Source organism: Aethina tumida, chromosome 6 (assembly GCF_024364675.1).
Source record: "Aethina tumida isolate Nest 87 chromosome 6, icAetTumi1.1, whole genome shotgun sequence".
NCBI lineage: Eukaryota > Metazoa > Arthropoda > Insecta > Coleoptera > Nitidulidae > Aethina > Aethina tumida.
Window position 1 is genome coordinate 1,152,006 of NC_065440.1, and position 18,361 is coordinate 1,170,366.

An 18,361-nucleotide genomic window follows, 5' to 3' on the forward strand; every position below is an offset into this window, starting at 1 on the left:
TGAGAACGTTGTTCGTCATGCCTCAATTTTATTATCCTTTTCCATACCCAGAACGCTCATAGAAATTCGTCTTACTGGGAGTTATTCTAACTGTGTGATTTGTGTGATTTCCTACAGCTTTTGTTGCAAATTTAGGACATCTTCATTTACTTGCTGACAATGTTCTAGTATATTAATTTCTAGTTTTTCTAGATCAGTCTTTAAATTACTAGGCTACTTCCAGAATCTTCCAGAAATTTCTTTTCTATGTTACTTTCTAGATAACTGAAATTTTCCAGTAATTTTTTTCCATATTACTCTCTAATTGGGATAACATGGCCTGGACATGACATCCAACATTAAACAACTTGGACATAACAAACAATGATGGTACTATTAGGTTTGTGTATGACCAAGTCAGGCTTGAATAAGTGGCCGTTATAATGACGTACACACGGCTCAACCAAAACAGGCCATTTCTTGGAGATATGTTCGGCCAGCTTGCTAACGACAGCATCGTGGCGCTTTAGCCTGTCATAATGTACGTGGGGTCACTCCTGTAAAACATGAGACAAAAACTCATTACAGTTACAACCCCACGACATTTACGGCTTTCTGGTGGGTTGAATGGTATTCCCACAGTGGGCAGGTAATTAGTGCGTAGATGGACAGCGCGCACAAAGTACTTGCCTGTCCATCCAAATAGTTTTTGCGTCAGCCACGACTGACTAAAAGAGTCGTGGGCTGAGTGTTCAATCCCCGATGTCATTGGGCCACTACGAATTGCATTCAACCATTTGGAATGGACAGGAATACAACCACCAAGCTTAGATAAGTGATATATGGAGGTGGTATATCTAACGGATCTTAATACTCGACATGTTGTTGGGTCGATTGAATTTTCCAACAGATTACGAAGTCAGGCCAAAAGGTGCTGAAGGATGGCAGTTCTCAATTCTATGATCTCAAGTCCTCCATCCCGAATGCGCACATACAGGAATGCGTTCAGAATATGCATCGGAAGATGGAGAATTTTCTTAATAGCTGTCCTAATTATACGGTCAGCATAAGATAAAATTTTCCCATCAATAATAGGATTCTGCAAACCGTAGAGAACCTTTGGGATCACAAATTGCTTCAACAATACAAGCTTTTAGTCCGGCTTTAAAGAGGCTCTACCGGGTAACAACGTCCATTGTTTCAAATTATACAGCGATGGCTTATTGATGCCGGTGGTTCCAAACAAATGACCCAAATGTCTAAAAGAACAAAGGTTACCAACAATAGGAATTTAGGAACCGTCGATAGAGAATAAGGTTTGGTGGATGGAATGATGACTTTCCGTCCACCAATTGGTTTCGCAGAGATGGAGACCGACTTAGACGGCTTTAGGCTCATACCTCTTGCTTTGAGGTTTCAATGAGCATTAGCGGTATCTCCACCTCTGTGTCACTAATTAAAACATTGTCATCAGCAAAAGCCATCGCTGCAATTTTAACACCGTCAACAACAGTACCGCCAGAAAATTTCAAATTTAATTTCTCAACTAATTCATCAACTACTATATTAAATATGAGAGGACTCAGAGGGCACCTTGCTTGATACCGCGCCGGATGGCGATAGGGCGTGTAAATGAGTTTCCCACTTTAATAGTTGTTGTGGCATTAGATAAAGATCTCATTATATAATTAGATGACCCTAGGTCAACATTCATCCGGCGTAGTACCCGGACAATAGAGACACAGAGTCGAAAGCTTTACGAACATCTAGAGGGACGACATTATAGGATTTTCCATTTGACTCTTTAGAAGCAATATAATTGTCCAGAATAGCAGTATTGGCTAGTGTCCCATCAACCTGTAAACAGTACGTAGATTTGCCTAAGATGGAGGATGAACGTTGCGGCCCAAGATAATAGAGAGCACCACAGCCCAATGGATAGCAGGAACTTTTTTGACATCTGGTATTGTAAGACCATCTAAACCTGGAGCTGATTTCTTCCATGATAACGTTAGTACGGTGACTTCGTCCTCAGAGACTGGTTTAAATATATTAGCTAGATTTTTCTTAATAAATGAATCGTTGTCTCGTGAAGAAGGTGTCTCAAAAATTCTACCATATAACAGGGTAATATCGTCAATACTTGGTAGATCCGGAGAGTCATATATGCTTTTTCCATCAAATATAATATCAGCCAGAAGAGATCTATTTTTATTATACAGATCTTGAGCTTTTTTAAATTCGGATGCTGGACTACTGGATCCAGTAAATTTACTACCATATTTAATAGGATAATTGGACTTTGTAGAATGCTTGGACGAATTTTTAGAAGAACCACAGAGAGATTTTAACCATTCTTCAATTTGAGATATGAGATCATAGTCACTTCCGGAAATGGCAAGGTCAATAATTTGAAGGATAGTATCTGAATTCATTTTGCTACGAGTCTCTCTCAAAAATTCTAAAAATTGTGGTTCTAAGTTAGGAGGTAGTCTTTCATCCAAATTATCGGTTCCAAATAAATCTTTAAATTCAAAACTATCCGAAGATATCTTTAAACGTAGTTTATATATAGCTTTGGATAGTGACGATCGGTCAGATGGAACAGCTTCATGCCTATAGTGAGGACCAGGACTAGATGGTTGGTTATTATATGACGTTGTTAATTTTTCCTTAGATATAAATTTAGAAACTAAATTCTAACGAATCACTAACATCGGATTCGTCAGTAGAATTCATAATTAAATGTTCGTAGTGAATTCCTGGAATCGATGAATTATGAGACGGACCAACAATTTTGCTGGTAAGAAAACCAGGACTAGAGGCAATAGTCTTAGGTGGGGTTGGACATACAGCTACAGATGAATCATTAACATCAGACGATTCCTTAGCAGAATGTTTATAATCAATTTTAGGAATCGAAGATCGGTGTCACGGAGCAGCAACCTGGCTGGTATGAAGCCCCGGACTAGAAGATATATTCTTAACCGGAAATGATGTTAAATTTGCCGTTAACATTGATCTGGTGGAGGTGGTGGTGGTTACACAGGTTACAGGAGAATGTATTTGAAGGTTACATCTAGTAATTTAGCATTATCTTCGCGGGCAGATTTTAAATATTCAAGGTACAGTGGACTCCCACGCTTATATCTCCTCTTGTCGGTCAAGCGCTCATTTATATCTTCAGCCGGAATATTCAATCCCACTCGAGCCTTCGACTTCGACTTCGAGTCGCACGTCGTACGCAACGATTATCGGCAGATGGTTCCGTACCTTTCTCGAATTCTCTGGCGCGTCGATTCATCACCTGCGGCTCGTTACAGTATTATGACAAGTTGCTCTAAAATATAAAGGGTTCAGTAGGGATTTTCTACAGGCACTATCACAAGAAGATTAAGAATGAAGACAATTCTATACATTGCATAAAATACTGAGTACAGTCAGTGTCATGAAGAGTATATTAAGCTTTATTCACATAAGATTGGTACAGTGGTAGTGAATTTGTACTAGTAGAAGTAATTTCTAAGTAAGTTTTCGCAGTAGACGGTATGGTATTATACAAGGATGTGCCATTGGTTGAACTTTGTTGATGTTGAATATAATTACTGTTTATTTCCTCATCCTATTTAGTTTAAAACAGTCACACACTGAAAATAAACAAAATTTTAGGTAATTTTAGGTCTTCTAAAGAAATAAAATTAAATAAACATTTACAGACACGGTTCCTAACGCGCTTGTGCGAAATACAACACTTGTATTGGATGTTGGAAGACCGTAACGTGTAGCATAAAAGTTAAAAGCTAGCTAGCTAGGTCCCGAACTATGAGTACCACACCAATTTGTTGTGTAGGTTGTGAACGCTCCAGCGAAAAATCAATAACACCAACTTTCCGCACTACACACAAGTACACTTCAACTGCACCAACGTTTATTTGAATGAACTGTTAGTATCTGTGTACCAGAAATTGAAAATTACTCATTTATATTTAAAAATTAAAATAATAAGTAATCATGTATGTTACTTAAAATAGGTAATATTTTAAGCAACAAGTATAAATTACGGTTTATGTTATGTAAATTATATTAAAATTTAGGTATTATTTAGTATATTATTGTCAAAAATAATGTTTATAACCTGCTTCTCCACAAACACTGGATTTGTTAATTTGACAATTATTTCATTAAAACCGACGTGGTTTGTTAGCTGTGTTGTTTCTTAAATCATCATTTCAAATTGATCATTGATATTAGTATACTGTGTCTATAGGGTATTACCAGTTCTTCATATATTCCTCAACAGAAAATTATTTGATTTAGTTGAACTGCTAGTGATGAAGGATATAATTAACTCTCATTTTTTTGTTTAAGAATGGTATTAGAAAACACTTGTTTCTGGTTCATTTTGAATTTGTCCCACACAATATTCATTATTTTTTCAATTAACACGACAATTCTTTGTACCTATATCATTAAATGAATTTGTAACTTCCATAAGCTTACAATTTGTACTTCTGTGCTTCGATTTGTGCAGTTGGATGTTTGACTGTCGTTGCGATTTACACTTTTTGTATTTTCCTTGTCATCATTGTCATCGATGCATTTCATTAACTTGTTACAGGAATTCCTTTACAATCTGGGACTTACTTTATTCCGTCCACCTTCACCTCAAATAATTACCGTCCTATATTCTAATGGGATTAAATGTCCACTGTCTACCACTATAAAGTGAGCCATTACAGAAAATGAGGCAGAATTAGAGATGTGTTGGTAATTTAATACCGCAATTTTGAAGCGTTATTCTTTTGAAACTGTTTGGTTACTCTCAACGACGAAATAACTAGTTACTGAGATATGAGGCAATTGCGTAGACCCAGCTACTCGCAGATTGATTGATTGATTTTCAGTCCGGAGTCGTTATGCATTTCTTCAACTCTTTCGTACCTTGTGGCGTTTTTAACGTGTCTGAGGACTTTGTTTTGAATTCATTGAAAAATTAGAATGTACGTTATTATTGGTAGGAATAGGGATTTGTAAAGGATCAACTTGTTCTCAACACTGAGGACACTGCTCTTGTTGATTAGAGGGTAGGCTGCCTTCATCGCGGCAAAAACTTTGGACTTCAGTTTACTGACGTGCTGTTTGAAGAACAGCCTTTTGTCCAGAGTGATTCCTAGGTAGTTGACGCAGTTCTTTTCCGCGATGCTGACTCCTCCTATGACAGGTGGCTGCCGTATTTTAGTGTTTGTGAACTTTTTTGTGAAAATGATTAGCTCACTTTTTTGAGCATAACTTTTATTTTCCACCTGCCATAGTATTTGGTGAGATTCAGCATGTGGCACTTGATCTGCGCCGTTGCCACCTGGGAACTGAAGCTGTGTGAATAGATAGTAGTATTGTCAGCATAGAGAGCAAGCTGTGTTTGGTGGAGTTTGGGAGTGTCAGAAATGTATAGGGTGTAAATTTTGAGGGCCAGGACCGTGCCTTGTGGTACGCCAGCAAGGATTTGTTGGCACAGAAACTCAACTAATTTCTTCTCCACACCACGAATTACCGACAAAGGATCACTCACACACATACCGGACCTGTTTTAGTACAAAAAAAAGTCAGTGGGGATACGCCCAATAAGCGCGTTGCTGTTAAATAGCTACCGAATGTCTTTGAATATGCACTATTCCTTAGCCTCTTGGTGAGAGCGGAACCTATCTACATCTGCACAACTCACACGCCACATTGCTCGCGACAACTGCCACTACACTGGTCCTTCCCAAAGGGTGAGGCAGTGCCCTGGGACATTGGGGCTCCCTCAACCACCCGTAGTACCATTTTTTACATTACTGGTATGATGTTCGCATGCGAGCATGCTGCAGTTTAGGCGTTCAGTGCATCACCAGGCCCTATGTAGCCAGCTCAGGTATGCATGGTCGCTAACCATGAAGCGCTAGAGGAAAATCACCGTAAACTCTCTTAAGGTTAACCAAAAGTATGAATACAGTAAGTATCAACTAGCGCCCCCTACAAAACACGTATACTCTCCATACTTCAACTGTCATTAACTAGAAAATTCCAGATTCACAGCATTCTAGATACATCTAAACGTACAGCACATATGCAACACACACCATAACATTAAATGCGATGGCGCAACTCTCTGGCCGCAAACACAGAACGTGCAAAGGTATTCAAAGCCTCAAAGCCATTCTGCGCTTCAATGACAGTTGACTAATCTCTCACCTCATGTACTCCGATGCCTAAGTTGTCTTCCAATAGATTCCTTTCATTCCTATACAACAAACATTCCATCAGCAAGTGATCTACATCCTCACGTCCAGTACCACATTCACACTCCTCCGTATGATTCAGACCCCTGTCATACAGAAAAGCATTCATACTACCATGCCCAGTTAAAAGAAAACCAAGGCTGGTTCTGAACCAAAACCATTCATTGGTACTGGCCATACGTACATCCCTTACAAATCTAAAGGTCGAACGACCTTTCTCATTCAAATTCTAACGTTCTTGCCAACATGCATACAAATGATTCATCAATGCACTAGCAACACCTCTATCTGCTATTAGATCCTCATACATACCAGGCGGGCGGACGGACTCTAAATCTTACACTCCGTCGTATAGCTTCAAGATCCCATGGTAGTTCTCCCATAGCATCAGTTGAGACCGTACGACACACATTCATGTACGCATATAGGGCAATTCGCTGACAACGCATTAGACGTACTTTATTTGTAGCTTTAGAGAGGCACTGACATCATATCCCTGCACCGTATAAGGCGCAAGCTACAAATAGACCTTTATACAAAGTCTTTACTGCATATTTTTTTAGACCCCATTCGCGACGCATCACCCGGGAGACACTGTCCACTATGGACGCAATTTTGGGGCGCAAGCTGCTGATATGAGGAGAGAAATTCATTCTCTCACTCATCAAAACACATAGATACTTAACCGTTCGCTCATATCTAACATGCCCACCAAGTGAGCGTATCCAAGGTGGACGATTGTTAGACAAACATCCTTTGAGAAGCGTGGCTGTGGTCTTAGTTTGAGAAACTTCAACCCCAACCAACGCCCCCCAATCACATGCATCCTCCATATATTCAGAACCCTTCCTTTCAAACTCTAACCGACTCTCTCCTTCCACAATCAGTAACAAATCATCCGCATACGCTACAAACTTGGAGCCCAGTCCCTCTAATGTCACAAGCAGCATGTCCATCATGAGGTTCCTCCGGGACAGAGTGATTTGATTTAATATCAATGCGGAAAGGGTTATGATCGCTCACACACCTTTCCGCATCTAACCACCATGAATGTTCATATGGCCATGTTGTCGAATGAAGTATTATTTCAATATCACTTTGCCCATTGGCCGTGCAAAATGAAAAATATTCACACCATTCATTATCACATTCAAACTGTTAGCCAATATACACTCTTCCATTCTACGGCCTCTCCGAGCACAATCACCACGACCAACATTCTTACTATGCCACATCATAGATGCGGCATTCGCATCCATACCTATTAATATTGGCTTGCCTCTCACTCTTTGTATTACCCTCATTTACTTCCATTACTTCCATTCGATCATCATTCACTACAATTGCACTTTTATATTCAATACCTGGCACAGAGAACACACGCATACCGGCGGGTAGCCCTACTACACCGTATTGGGTTAGAAATGGTTCTTGTAGGAGTGCTACCTGTATCCTGTAATTCCTCATCCAAACACCCAAATCGACCATGCAACATCTTCCACGCTGACAATTAAGTTGAACTAACTTAATCATCAATACCAGACATTCTACTCCTCATTCTTAAGAGCTCTCTTTCATACAGGGGACAGGACCTACTCAATACTGAGTGATCACTTCTTAGTCCCCTTGCCTTACAGTTAGGGCACATTCTTACTGCCCCAGCCTGACACGTATCTTTCCGGTGTCCTTCATTACCGCAGTTGCCACATATTTGCGATTTTTTACATTTCACATCAATGTGGCCAAATCCCAGACATTTAAAACATCTGGGAACGTACTGCCAATCTTGGCACCGGAATGCATGCATTCCAACATACACTCTTCCAGATTCAACCAATAATTTTAATGACACAACATCTACCTCAATCACAACAAAACCTAAACAAGAATTCTTTTTCTTAGGTATTCTTTTAACTAACTTCACCTTTTCAGTGAACTTAGTTACACTCATACTTGCCAAATATTTAACTCATAATTCAGACAAGAATTCCTCATTCTTCATATCAGTGGGCACATCATGGACAGCCACCTTATGACTCACGGACTTGGCCTTTTTTACGTCAAGTCCGGCCTCCTTAAATGCAGGAATGGCCTTGAGTCTCTCTCTGTCACTTTTGATGACTGTCTCAATTTCCACACCAGTTTTGGTGCGTCGTACAGCCTTAACCCTAATGTCACCTAATTTAGGTGCCACATGGGAAACAACTTTCTCCTTAACTGTCTCTCTGTTGACAGTTTTGTCAACAGAATTGACAGCTACAGCGTAAGTCTTGACTGTTGCTTGTGCTTTCATTTCGGGAGCATTGACCAACATATTCGATTTATGCTTCTCCTTAACGCAAAGCTCAACAGTAGTACACACAAGTCAGGGTATTTAACGTGCTTTTCCCGCCTTCCGGCACCAAAACACGGCCTCCCATGAGACACGGGATCGGGTTACGCCCAATCATCGCGCTACGGTGAACGCAGCTACTGAATGCCTTTGAATATGTACTATTCTCCAGCCTCTCGGTGGGAGCGGAACCTATCTAAATTTCTCCCTTACATAGCGCGTAAGGTACCCGAGTTGATTCCTGCGCAACTCACACGCCACGTTGCTCGCGACATGAGCACCACTGCCACTACGATGGTCCTTCCCACTGGGTGAGGCAGTGCCCCTGTATCGCACACCCCGTCTAACCGCCTCCAGGTCGCAGGGAAGCTCACCCATGAGCACCACCATCGCCTCCGTTGACACAGTGCGACACACGTTCAAACAGGTGTATAGAACCACTCGGCAGCGCAGCAGGCGTGTTCTGTTGGTCACCATCGACAGAGAGTTACACCACACACTTGCACCATACAACGCACATGCTCAGTCCCCTGTACACAGTGCGAGTTGCCTTCCTCTGGAGACTCCATTCCTTCCTCATCACTCTTGAGAGGGCACCTGCAATAGCTGAAATTTTTGGACGCAGACCACTGATATGGGGGGAGAAGTTTCTCAAGCACACGTTCCCATCTGAGGTTATCAAACGCACCTTTAAAATCAACGAACACTCCACACACATACTTGTGTACCGATTCACTCACACGACCTTTCAGGGCATCCCAGGCATCTTCCGTGCCTCTACCACACACAAAACCATACTGGGATTGGTTGAATCCACCGTAAACAGCAAGCAGTCTCTCAGTCATAATTCGTTCATAGACTTCCAAGCATCCGGAAACACACCTTCATTCATGTACTTATTCATCATTGCCATCATATATTCCTCTCCAGTGGACCACAGGCATTTGACCATTCTCCCGGTGATTCCGTCCAGCCCAGGGGCCTTCCGGTCACTCAGTCTACGGACAGCACACTCTAATTCATCCCTGCTTACAGGAGGAACCTGGTTAGCAGAACCCTGTAGCACAAATTCATTAACGTCCGTTGGGAAAAATTTCCGTAGCACAACATCCACTGAGTCATTCCATGTGTCCGCAACAGCTGGCACGGCCGGATTAGATCGACCACGCCTGCATATACGGTACACATGCCCCCAGGGGTCCTCATTTCCGCATTCGCCAACAAACCGTCTCCAATCATTTTTCTTTGCATTGCGCAAGGAGTCCTTGTACACTCTCACAAACATACGGTATTCATTCTCTCGTTCATCTACGTCTACACTTTCTTCTCAATTTACGTACTCTTTTACGCATCGAATGCAATTGGTCGTTCCATCAACTAACATTCTTGCGTCTAGATGTCCCTCTCTTTCTACCACACACTCGATCGTTAACGGTTCTCAGAGAATCATTCACAAACGCAATCTGGTCAGATAGATTCATACCACGGAACGTTTCTACGCTCGTACCATTCAATACATTCCTTATAAACCTTGCATATAATGCCCAGTCAACATCATGAGTGTACTATCTTTCACACAAGCTCATCTGCTCAGCCAATGGTGCAGTGCGACATACCACCTCAACTCGTATTGGATTATGGCCACTCAGTCCTTTTTCGCCATCCACCCACCATTTGTGCTGATACGGCCATGAGGCCGACACCAGAGTCACGTCGATGTCACTCTGACCAGAACGAGTAAAATTCACTCCATTCATTCAAGACAACCATGCCATTTGCCAAGATAAATTCCTCCACCTCATGACCTCTCAACACACTATCATTCCGTTCCATGTTCTTACTATGCCACATTAGAGATGTGGCATTCGCATCCATTCCAACCAAGAGTGGTTCGCACTATCACTCGCTGCAAGTATTCAAGGTACGAGGCTAGGGTATCATTAAATTGGCAGTACATGCTCACAACATACATTTCTATCTCCCCATACTTCATCCACAGGCACATACCATGTGTCCACGTGAGCTCACACACCTCAACAATCTCAATGCATTCATTGTTCACCACGATCGCACTCTGGCATCTTTCATTCAGCACGGAATATACACGCATGCATGCAGGGAACCCAACCACTCCATGTTCACTGGAGTACGGCTCCTACAACAGTGCCATGTCTATCCTATCATTAATCATTCACGCACTCAGGTCGCTTGTAACATTCCTGGAACGCTGGCAATTTAGTTGGACTAAATTAACCATCATGTCAGATGTCCTACTTCTCACACGTCTCAGTTTTTTCTCATACAGAGGGCATTTGCGGCTTTGAATGCCATGGTCGCCTTTCAGTCCCCTAACCTTGCAGTTTGTACATGTCTCGCACTCATTCGCAGGTGTCTTGCACGCATCCCTTTTATGTCCCTCTCTCCCACACTTTTTACACACTTCACTCTTCGTGCAGGAACCAGACATGTGCCCAAAACCGAGACACTTATAGCATCTCGGTACACTATCCCATTCATAACATCTGAACGCATACATTCCAACATACACACGTCCAGACTCCACCAGCAGTCTAGCTGAGGTAGAATCGACTTCAACTACCACGGTTCCCACAGCTGCATCCTTCTTACTCACAAACCTCCTGACGATTTTCATTCTTTCCTTAAACTTAGCCACACTCATGCTCGCCAAGTTTTTCGCCCTAAGTTCGCTCATAAACTCCTAACCAGACATCGTGCTGGGTACGTCAAGCACGGCTATCTTCGCACCTATGACCTATGACCTTCGCCGTCTCTGCAGTAAGTCCAGTCTCCCTAAAGGCTGGCACCTCCCGAAGCCTGTTCCTTTCTTCCTTGGTGACCGTTTCAATCGCTACCCTGGTCTTGGTGCGCCGGACCGCCCTAACCCTGATGTGACCCAGTTTGGGTGCTATCGTGCCCAGCACGCGCTCCTTCACCACATCCCTAGACAAGGCCGCATCCGTTGGCTTTACCACCAACGCATAAGACCTTGCCACCTTGGTGCGACCGGCAGGCGCTACGTACCAGTCACTGAAGCCGGCGCCACGCGAGCCGAGCCGTCCCTCAGCTCACCCACACACAGGTCTAAGGACCTCCTACACTCCTCCAGTCTCCCCTCTGCCCTCTCACACCTGGCCATGGCCTCAGTGGCCTGCGCCCTGACCAACGCAAACTGTTCCAAAATATGTGTCATCACGCCTTTCGACACCTTGGAGTCCGCCCTGCATAGAAATCCGATTAGGTTTCTCTCAACCGAAGAGATCACCTCCAGCGGTCCACCGCCCTCATGCTCGGCACTGAGATTCCTCCTCAACCTCTTCTTCCCCCGACGCGCCACATCTCCAGCTTCGCTGACACTACAGGCACTGATACAATCATCCACCCGGTCTTCACCGGATGAATGGCAATCGACATCCGCCATCTGTCCGTAAGCGCAACCTCAGCCGAATCAGTTGAGAAATAACAAAGCCGCCCCTAGCTTGAAGCCAAAAGGGCCGGAACAAAAACAAATATGCGCCCCAGTGAAGCACACCTCTGATACACCCACCTACCAAATTCCAGACAAATCGAACCACGAATGATGAAGTTACACGCAGCTCGGCGCCAAAAGAGCCGCAGCCGAAACAGATGCGCGCCTCAGCGAAGCGCCCACAATTTGCGCCTACCACCGAAGTTGCAGCCAAATCCTCTGAAAAGCTATAAAACAGCAATCCACCCGATGCACAAATCCCTCGGCAAGCTCGGTAGTGCAGTGGTCAAGCGACCAGTCGCCGGAGCGGACGACTCGGGTTGAAATCCCGAACTATCCGCTCAAATTTTTCAATAATCTGAAACTTTTCTAAGTCCAACCCATGCACATGCACCCCTCACTCACCCTGTACACTATTCCTCGCGTCGCGCACACCCGCGTCACACTTCCAATTCACCACGTCACCAAATATTTTTCAATTTAATTAACCACGGAGTTCCGCTACAGCACGTCCCTACCCTACGACGATCAAAATGGAAGAGAGTGGGTAGGGACAGTGGGAATCTCGTTAATCCATTCATGCGCGTCACTAATTAGATGACGAGGCATTTGGCTATTATAATATTTTATTGGAAGTACATGTACAAATGTTGACTATATTAGTAACAAGATTAATTGGCTAAAACACGGTTTCTCCACACATACTTCATAAAAGAATCATGCATTTCAGAACTGTGTTTTAGCACCGAACAAACACACTTGCAACGCAAGTACGTCGAATATTTATAAAGGCATCTAAGCTCTGATTACACTTTGGCCAGATCCTTCGTGCTCCAATTATGATTGGACAGAAAACAAAGCTTCGATCTGGCCACTTGTGTTTAGTAGCCTCTAAAAATTTCTGGTTGTTATAAACAAGTCTTTTCCTTCCCAAGAAATTTGGATGTCAACAACAAGAGAGCGAATGTCATCCAACTGGACCACTAAATCTGGTTTAAATAGGGTACCATCCGGATGCCTAATGTGAGGTTCACAAAGAGTTACCTTTTTCCTCCCACAGTAGTTAGATATCAACTTACAGACATCATTATGACGGTGAATCCTCTCTTGATGTACAATCGGACATCTCTGCAGGATGTGAGAAAGAGACTCCACTCTATCACATCCTGCTCTACAACGTCGAGCATTTGCAGGGTTAGATGGAATACCCTTTGACGGCAGACAATTGCCACGTAAGTGGATAGCTCGTACGTAGTCTCGTCCAGACCAACCAACTGGTTTCCGCATTATCCAAGATCTGCTAGAGGCATCAAAAGAAGCTGAGTCGATCCCAGATGTCAATGGACCATTAATTAATGATTGTCTCCAATAATTATAGGGATTAGAAGAACCTCGAAGCTTCTCGATGCGAGAAATTGAAATGGAAAGAATTAATTGGTCAGAAGATGACTCAATTAACTTGGAAATTCTGTTAGAAAAGTTGTAAAGAATGATGCGTCTAAGCTGAGGAACACGTAGACCACCATCCTTAAGGGAAGAGTGAAGAAAAGTGTTTAGAATATGAATAGGAAGGACTGGACAGCGTTTTGCCATCAATACTAAAATTTTGTAGAGTGTACTGAATTTTAGGAATAACATGGTTTTTAAGTAATAAAAGCTTTTGGTCAGGTTTGAGTGGCGCGTGATTTAAATTTTCTAACCATATCGAAAGATTACGGGGAGTAGATTTTAATACCCCTCTTATGCCAAACAAATGACTAAGATACTTAAAATTTTGAGTTGAACATGGGGATTCGAACATTATCAATTTTGAAAATAGATTTATTCTCGAATAATAAAACTTTACGGCCATGTCTGGGCGCACAAGACACCGATACCGATTTCGCAGGATTCAAGTACATGCCCCTTTTCCTAAAAAAAGAATTTATATCATCAAGGATTAAAGGGACATTTTTCGATTTATTCTCAAGGACAATTAAGTCATCGGCAAAAGCCATATCCGCACACGAATTTTGCCCAGAAATTGATCCACCATGGTATTTATTATTTATAAGAGAAAGAATTTCGTCGATCACAAAGTTAAAGAGAAGAGGACTCAAAGGATCACCCTGCTTAACGCCACGGTTGATCTTAATAGGGCGTGTAAAGTTATTACCCACTTTAATGGAAGTGGAACAACCGGAAAGACTATTTAAGAGGTAGGCCTTGGTGTTAGGATCAATACCAAGGCGTGTTAAAGCACGGGTGAGGCTTGAGTGAGGCACAGAATCGAAAGCTTTACGGACGTCCAGGGAAACGATGTTAAAAAACTTGCCCTCCGAAGAACGGTGATCGATGTAATGCTGCAAAAATCCACGTTGGTTCGTATTTAAGATGATTTTTGAACGCAGCCGTTTATTTAAAACACGATGGAACAATCTCGGGCTAGCAGGACCAATAGTGATAGGTCTCCAGTTAGTGGCCATCTTAAGATCACCGCACTTGGGGACAAGAATAGTCCGTAAAGATTTCCAAGAGGAAGGAACTAAGTTAAAGCAAAAGCTGCAATTGAAAATTACTTCCCAATGTTTAGAATGGATAGCTTTAACTTTGGGAATTGTCATACAGTCAGTTCCTGGAGCTGATGTATGCCAATTCAATTTAGCTGAATCGATTTCTGAGGTAGTTATGGGATAAAAAGTATTAGTTTGCGTATTACAAACTGAAAACTTTTCATTATCATCGAGGGATGGATGCTCGAAAATATTCCCATAGAGACCTTCATCCTCTGACACTGTTGGTAAATCAGAAGGCTGATCAAAGGATTTACCTGACAAGATGATATCCATAAGCGATGATTGGTTTTTTCTGTATACATCCTGTACTTTTTTAAATAAACTAGCACGAGAATTGGATCCAGTGTATTTCTGTCCGTAGAATTTAAAAGGTCTCTTACTAGCTGTTGATAATGTTGATTTTGAAATAGAGATTTTACTAAACCAATTATTAATTTCATTTAAAATTTCCCGACCATCCGCATCGTCCATACCCCCACTCTTAGCTCTCTGCCATCTTCTGCGCAACCTCCTGACTCTCTGACGCAGACCCGTGTGCCGGTTGTTCCACCAACTCACGTTCCCACGTCTCCTCATTCTTCTTCTACCACATACCCGATCGTTTACTAACACAAGGGAATTCAAGATAAAACCGAGCTGGTCCGTGATCGCCATGCTACGAAAGGCAACAATGTCGACCCGAGCCAGCTCATCAGACAAAAACCTCTTATATAACGTCCAATCTACATCCCTGGTGCACCAGCCTTTCTGTACACTGCCGCGCTCATCCTCCGGAACATGAATACGAGCGCATCGGCACTCTTGACCACCCAGCCTCTCGGCCACAAGTCTTTTACCCCATTAACACCAACCACCACGCAAAGCCTCCTGGCAAGAGAACCCATCTCTGCCAAACCTCGCCCAAAAATTAGAGGGGGATCAACCCACTGTTCCTTTACATTTTCATTTCCGTCAATTCCATTTGTTTTTGTTTTCCGTTCTGCCAAAACGGACGAGACGGCGCCTTTTCCCGCCCGAAATGCTCTGTTCCACTTCTCCAGTTGTTTTCATATGCCAGACATTTTATCAATGCCCGCATTTTCCATCTCCATTATTCCACAGAATTCCCAAAGAGCTACATTTGTAGCGTTTCCTACTGCAAGGGACACTCGTTACTCAATTCGCGAGCACCCTGGCACACCATCTGTCACTGGTCTGCACCAGACATTCTACACTACCATTTACCAGGTATTTATCATACCCAGTGTATTCCCAAAACCATATGATTTCTCATATGCCCGAACTTTACTCCGGCTCCTGTCTCTCCTACCCACTTTTTCGTTTCTTATTTCATGTCCTCAAAGCTCGGGCTTCAGCGGCCGCTCGCTGTACACGACACGACCACTTCAAGTCCTTGCCTGGTTCATTATTATTCCACAGATCCCCTCCATCGCTTATCACGATTGGCAGTCCTTTCCCCATGATCTTTTTGTTGTTCCATTTACCATTTTCCGACTCGGGCTTCAGCAGCCGTTCGCTGCGCGCGACACTACCACTTCAAGCCCTCCTCGTATTTCTTTAAACCTTTGTTTCACTGTCACTCTCGCGAGCGATAGTGTTGAGCCACCTTTAGTTTTCCCCACCGCGGAGCTTCAGCAACCGCCCGAGGGGGTAGACGGCCACTTCAAGCCCACGATGGGTACTTAAGCCCCCACACCACGCCAAGGTAGCGACTCATGGTCATCCTCCGGAACAGAGTGACGTAACACCAAGTCGATGCGGAAAGGGTTGTGATCACTCACACCCCTCCCCGCATCAACCCACCACGCATGCTCGAACGGCCATGCCCCCGAATACAAAGTCAAGTCAATATCACTCTGTCCATTGGCCGTACAGAACGAATAGAATTCGCTCCATTCATTCATTACATTCAGGCCGTTCGCTAGAACAAACTCTTCCAACTCCCTGCCTCTCATTGCACTCTCTCCATGCCCAACATTCTTACTATGCCACATCGGTGACGCTGCATTCGCATCCACACCCATGAGGAACGGCTTACCTCTCACTCGCCTTGCCACTCTCTCAATATACTCTAACTATCGACCCAAACCCTCACTAAATTGGCAGTATACACTCACTACATACAATTCCATACCGCCATACTTAACCCACAGACACACACCATGACTCCACGTCAGACCATTCACCTCCGTAACCTCCACGTCGTCGCCGTTTATGACAATTGCACTCCTGCATTCCACACCTGGTACAGATAATACGCGCATACCCGCGGGGAGCCCTACCACACCGTGAACTGTAACATACGGCTCCTATAGGAGCGCCACTTGTATACCTTCATTGGACATCCATACACCCAAATCAATCATACTGCTCCTTCCGCGCTGACAATTAATTTGCACACACTTGCTCATCATTCTGAATCTGACATCCTACTCCTCAGCCGCAGGAGCTCTCTCTCATACAACTCCTTGCTCAACACTGAATGATCACTCTTTTGACCTCTCGCCTTGCAGTTCAAGCACACTTTATTCGTCCCAACCCCAGCCTTGCACGCGTCTCTCCGGTGCCCCTCGTTCCCGCAGTTGCCACACACCTCAGCTTTCTTACATCCCGCCGCCATGTGTCCGAATCCCAGGCACCTATAGCACCTGGACACACTTTCCCAGTCACGGCACCGGAACGCATACATGCCTACGTACACTCTGCCGGACTCCACAAGCATCCTTGATGACGCCTAGTCAACTTCGACGACCACCGTTCCCATACCCGCATCCTTCTTGCTCACGATTCTCCTCACCATACGCACTTTCTCTTTGAACCTAGCCTCACTCATTCCAGCCAAGTTCTTTGCCCGCAACTCACGCAGAAACTCCTCATCGTTAATGTGGCCCGGCACATCATGCACCGCCACCCTGTGTGCCATTACCCTAGCTCGTCCGACACTCAGCCCGGCCTCACTGAATGCAGGGATAGCCTGGAGACGCTCCCTCTCATCCTTCGTGACCGTTTCTATCTCTACCCCTGTTTTTGTTCTACGGACGGCCTTCACACGGATATCGCCAATCTTCGGCGCCACTTCAGACACTACTTTAGCCTTCACGCTATCCCTACTCGCCGCTCCATCTTTGGAGTCAACTACGACCGCATAGGTCCTCGGGACCTTCTTCCTTGGCGCCGGTACTGGCTCTGTTGTCAGTTCGGCACCCCGAATCCCCTTGACACACAGCTCAAGGGACCTCCTGGCCTCCTCGAGCTGTCCCGCAGCGCGGTCCGAACGAGCTATGGCCTCCACAGCCTGCGTCCTGACCTCCCCAAACTGCTCCAAGATGAACGTCAGCGCCCCCTTGGAGACCTTGTTCTCCGCCCTACACAAAAACTCCACCAACTTTTTCTCCACCCCCCGGATGACATCGAGCGGTCCACCATCCCTCTACTCTACACTAATGTTCCTCCTAACCCTTTTCTTCCCTTTCCTCACACTCTCACCCGTCTCGCTCATACTATACGCGCTGGTCTCCTCGTCCATGCTCTCAGCAGGGTGGCTGTCCTCAGGGTCAGCCATGATTCCCTGTGAGCTCATTCACAACAAGAAAAAAAAAAAAAACGAAAATGCCAAAAGGGCCGTAACGTTGTCCGCTCCCACAATGCCCGTATACCAGGTCGCACCAAAATCCCACGACGGACAACGAAGCTGAAGGCAGTACGTGGCCCAACCAAATCGACCTGCTGG